We start from the raw sequence: 5770 nt of genomic DNA on the forward strand, positions 1-5770 counted from the left end.
TTTCCTTTTCTGTGGATTCTATCCTTTTTTCTTCCTTATAGTTCCCTGTTGTGGTTCTCTCTGCGTGCGTGCGTGTGTTGTTGGTCTTCATGTCTCGCCTGTTTGCTGTTGTTCTGTGCCCCCCCCCTCTCCTCCCCTCTTCCCCTTTTCCCCCACCATTCCATTTTTTTTTTCTATTTTTCCTTTCAACGCTGTTGGAAGGCCACCAACCCCGAAGTGAAGGGTAAAAGAGAAGCGCAATGCAGAGTGCATTACGTTTGGTAACAAAATTTGTCATCCTCCCGCCTTCCCGTGCGGTGTGCGACGCCGACGGGCTCCTTTGCGCGTTGCTTCTCCTCCTCGCTCGTCTTTGATTTATCTGAGCTCCTTTGATCACCGATCTCCTTCGTTCATGTTTCTCCTGTTTTGTTTTCGTTTCTTCTCTCACGCTATACCGACTTCTCGTCTTCTCTCTCGTTGTTTCTCTTCTTCCAAAACGCTGAGTCTCTGATGATGGTCAACCATCTCAGTACGCGCAGTATCTCAGGGCCCAGCACTCGCTTTCTGTGTGTAGGGGAAGCTAGGCGGCCTGCCGCCTGCCCCTCGGGTATACGGCTGTGCGGACTCTTGGCGCCGGCAGGACGGGTCTGGGCTGGTGCTGCGCCGAAGAGAGTGGCGGTCATTACAGCACTCTTACCATCTTACTAAGCATCGTGTCGACGACTCCCACACACGCACATACGCATCGGCCTACCGCTTTTCTCTGCCTCTGCGGCGCTGCGGTGATGTCGGGCGTAGTCCTGCGCTGGGTGCTGTGGAGCGGCAATGGGGCAGAAAGACGCCAAACGGTGCTGGCGGGCCCAATGCCTTGACGGCAGCCGTGGCGCAACAGAGGCCTCGATGAGTCGTGGCCGTCTGCGTGCGTGCAGAGGTGTGTGGACTTGTTCCCCATCACATTCCATTTTTGAGCGAAACCTATAAAAAACCTCAAAAACGTTTATTTTTTTTTCGGCAGCGATGTCAAGAAAGGAGGGGCGCGGAGTGAGCGGCAGCGGGGCTGCTTTGTGCGTTATGGGCGTGCCATCGTGAGTCTGTGTGTGAGTCTCTGTGTGAGTCTGTGTGTGTGTGTCTCTCTCTGTCTCTCTCTCTCTCTCTCCCTCGCAGAGGGGACTGACTTTAGGCCACCACGGGAGAGAGTCGTAAGCGCGGAAGCGGCGCCGATCCAACTGAAATGTGGCGCTGCTGTTTTCGTTTTCCTCTTTTTCTTTTTGTTGTATTTCGCCTATTTGTAGGCAGTGGGGAGGGGTCGAACGCGCAATCAGCAGGGGGGAAGGGGGTACATCCGAAGCCCCCAGCTCGGACAATGCACGGATATGCATCGACCCACTAAACGACGCACGGGCACGCACAACACGTGGGGTACCTTTCTCAGTCACGTGGACCATTGGAACGCCTCGTTTTCTCTCTCCGTGAGTTTCTGTGTCGGTTCTGTTTGTTTTTCATGCGCGTGTATGCCAAGTAGGCGTTGGGTGCCGCTGCACGCGTTTTCCTGGTAACACAGAGAGACAGACATGCACATATATGCAGACAAAATTCCTCCGTAGCAATTCATCCTGGCTACGCTTTTTTATTTTAGGAAATATCTTGTCGCGTGTTAGCGTTACCGCTGCCGGCTCAGGCATGGTCACCACTCCACACTCTTCTCTGTGTAGCGCACTCCTCTTCTGTTCTCGCTTACATTTCCATCTGTCCTACCCCCGTAGGGACTCTACCTGAACTTCTCTTCCTCGCACTACCCCTCTCATCCTCATCTCGGCTCTCTCCCTGCCTACCCCAAGCTCACATGTGCCAACTTGGAGCGGGTAAAGAGGACGAATGCGTTCAGAAGTGGGCCACGATATTACAGCATCGTGTGGAGAGGGATATCTCGCGTCCGTGAGGCCACTTCATTGAAAGCCAATGCACGGCGTGCCATCCTCGCCTCTGCTCTTCGTGCTCTCTCCTACTTCACTACTCTGTCACTTGCCTCCCCCTCCGCCACATCTGCCAACAGATGAAACACTCAAGAGAGCCTTCCGCTCATGTCACTCTCGTGGGTTTTTCTTTCAGGTCAAGGCAATCTCTACCGCCTTCACCACGTCCACGAGACCACTCCTCGAGGCGGAGCTGACGATGCGCACTGCACTACTCAATGACAAGCGACTCGCGAAGGTGCAGTAGCGCGACAACTTGACCAATCGTCTCATCGAAATCGAGGTAAGGGCAGTTGGACTGCCTGAGCGCTCAGGCCCCTGTCGTGGGAGGGAGATCCAATAGGGGTGAGTACTACGGGCAACTGATGGAAGGGCGCACGGCACTGCACAGGGTGGCATACAATGCCTTCCTACCCACACAGGAGCCGCACCTACAGAAGCTGAGGGTGGCGAGCTTCTTCGCAGCTTGGTGCCAAGCCGGAGGAGCGGCGCACGGATGTTCACACCCCTGGCATGTAGATGACCAGCGTGCGAAGCAACCAAGGCGTCGAACCTGCAGTGTGGGCTGGCCTCAGCGAAAAAAAGGCGCATCAATGTGCATGGCAGCGAACGGAGTGTCAGTGCACCAACCGAGGTGCATGACAGGCCCTACGTGCTACGCAACGCTGCAGCGGTACCTGGGTTGTAGGCCACCATCTTACGATGAGAGATGTGGCCATGCAGGAATCGTTGCTGATGTCTTCCCCAGGAAGAGGAGCTAAGAGCAAGCGTCCCGGAGCCTCAGGGTCTTACACGTTGTGAAGCAGCCTTGCTGAGTCTTATTCGCGAGACGGAAGGGAAGGCCCCATTGGCGCTGCCACCTGAAGAGGAACGGCCGCAGCACTCATAGTTGTCAAGGCTAGGCGGCAGAGGGAATGGCCTGGAGGCAGAAGCGCAGCATGGGGACGCCCCCAAAAAAACGCTCTTCAGCTGCGCGCACCGCTTCGTCCTGCGAGAGGCCTTTGCCGGTCTGCGAACTTCACGCACCGCCAAAAGAACCCCTCGTTTAAAATGTAGCTCGCACTCGAGCCATGGAAAGGAGCGAGGCTTGAGGTCGCGCTCAGTGGACGGAATCGTTCTCGGTTTACCCCTTTCGCGTGGCACACACGGGGCGTGAACGCGTGGTGCAGTGGAAGATGTGAAAGGTGGACACGGATGCACGGTTGCACTGTACTGGAGCTCTGCTGTCCCAGAGAGTGTTGTCCCCGGTCTGACCCCCACCCGCCGCGAAGGGAAAGCAGGCCGGCTTTGAGAATGTGCTCGTGGCGTTTGCCGCCAGATGCTGCTGCACAGTATGGCACTGTGCCGCTGCCTGCGAGGAGGGGAAGCAGGCGCATCTTCCAGAGGGGTGATGTATACTAGAGACAGCGCACCATTCCAACGGGGAGGGAGGGGAAGGTGGAGCGTGGCGGTGGCTCAGTCGATTACGTGGGTATGGGCTGCTGCCAGTACTTTAGCCAAGCCCACAGCATGTACCAACATCAGCGTGGTTGCAGTTCTTGAAGGCATGCACGCGGAGTTCCTCGACACGGTGCGGAATGTGCTGCTACATATTCGCGGCGCCACCCTGCTCATCTCTCCCCAATAGAGGATTTCCTCAAGGGGCAGCTGATGCCGAGCTGTTGCGAAGGACAACTGACGATGCGGCTTACGCTGGTGAGGACTCTCACTGGACTGGGTCGGAGTGAATCATTCGCGAGTCCTTGCGGACCGTAGCGAAGGCCGAGCTTGCAATGGAAAAGAAGTTGTCTGCCAGGCGCCCCGTTGTTTCCTTGATTTTAGTGGTGGTGCCTGCACCGCACACTGCGACCATGAGCCCGTCTATGGTCTTTTTCCCATTCTTCGGACATGTTGAGGCGCGCTTGCAGTTGTATCCCATGGAGTGGAGTGAAATGCTGCATCGCCATACCTCGGGGGTGCCACCGCGGCTTTGCTGTGAACAGTCCGCAAGGTGTTGCGAGGGGAGGGGAATGCTACTTGACTGTGGACTCGGCAGAACCCTTCTACAGGGAAGGCGGTTGTGGTGGTGTTTGCCTCACCGACGTCTTCTGGGGTAGCGGAGGTGCTGTGGGCTTAGAAGAAGAAGGTGAGACACGCGCCTCTACCAGCCGCGGAGGTCGAACCGAGGGAGGGTCCACATGTGGATGCCGGCGTGTCGGTACCGCTTGTGACTTTATCGCTCTGCGCACCGTGACTGAGGAGGAATTCACATATACCACGAGCAGCTCATGACTTGTTGTTTAGCAGCCCTGCCGCAGGTATCCTTTGTCGCTCATCATCTCCCCATTGTGTGCGCACAGAGAAAGCACAGCGCCCTCGGAGGTGTTGGACTCAATTTTGAGTGGAGAACTCTGTTGAGTCTCCTCAGCGACCTTTGGCACCAACGTGGCATTCAAGTGGCCTGCATCTGCGTCCGTGGGGGTACCTCAATCCAACCGACGCGTCCTCGAGGGAGTTTTTGGGGGTTTGAGAGGTGGCGCTCTGGACACGAGAGGGAGGTCGATGCAGCGCTGACATTGTGGGAAAAGGAGGCGTTTGTGCCTGTGTGCGCCAAGAACGCAGCTGCAAAGTGCCGTGGGGATAGATGGAGAGGTGGTGCACGGCCGTGTACGAAATCTGTACATGAAGCTGCTCATTCTGTGAGGCGGTCGTTCCGGCCGCCTTGCGTCGGCAAGCGAATCCGCCGCGAAATCCATGCCGTCTTTTCCTCTTCCTCCTCTCACCACATTGTTCGGTTATTCATCTGGAGTAGCGCTGTGCAGTACACCGATCCCCCCTGGGGTGTGCACTGCACACGTCTCTGCTGATCGCTCCGTCTTGGGTTTGTTTGTTCGACCACTCCATCCTGATGTCTCTCTTTTCCACTTTTTTGTTGCTCGCTGGACTCCTCTCCCCCTTCCATGCCCCCCCCCCCCCCCACCGCTCTCTCGCTCTCTCTCTCTCTCCCTCTGTTGGGTTTTTGTGTGTGCATGTGTGGTAGCATCCATGTAGTGCGCGTGGGAGAGGCCGGCCCCCCACCCACCCCTCTCCCTCCTCTATGCCACTTCCAAACTCCTCCTCATTACCGCAGCGCTGGGCGTGCACGCCGTTCTGTGCGTGTTCGCCTCTCCCCTTCCCGCTTATTCTCGGTGCCGCATCGCAGCGGTGCATCGACCTCTCCTTCAGCCTTGGCTCCCACTCATCTACACACACCCGCACTCCCCCTCTCTCTTCTTCGCACGTGTGCGTGCGCATATCATTTTGCTTACTATTTCTAGGGCACCCGCTGTGCGTTGTGCCGTTCCTCTGTAGAGTTGCACGTTGCCTGTTCTATTCAAAGTTTTGGTTGGCCATTTTGTTCTTTGGTTGTGTTGGGCCACGCGACCTCTTACTTACTCTCGACCGCTGACTGCTGTGTGGTAAGGACGCTGGTTGCCTTGTTTTCAAGTCGTAGGCGACACCCACAAGAACAGCCCCACATACACCGCCACACTAGGGAGCTCAACGGCAGCGTTACCCGACACAGTAGAGGACTACCCCACCATCAAAGAGTGGTGGGTAGTGGCCGTAGTCGTGAGGGACTCAGAGGCCTGCCGTGGCTGTAGTCAGCGGCTTGCGCTGCCCCCTTTCTCTTTTCTGTTTTCTTTTCCCCTTTTTTCGCCTTTCTGGAACACACCGGTGCCCATGGAAATACATCGCGCTGCCCACCCCCACACACATATATATCTATATCTGTATAGATCTGCGCAGGTACGGACGTAGGGCTTCATTCTTTTTACCTCCTCCCCTTTCCTTTCAAT

Source organism: Leishmania braziliensis, chromosome 32 (genome assembly GCF_000002845.2).
Source record: "Leishmania braziliensis MHOM/BR/75/M2904 complete genome, chromosome 32".
Lineage (NCBI taxonomy): Eukaryota > Euglenozoa > Kinetoplastea > Trypanosomatida > Trypanosomatidae > Leishmania > Leishmania braziliensis.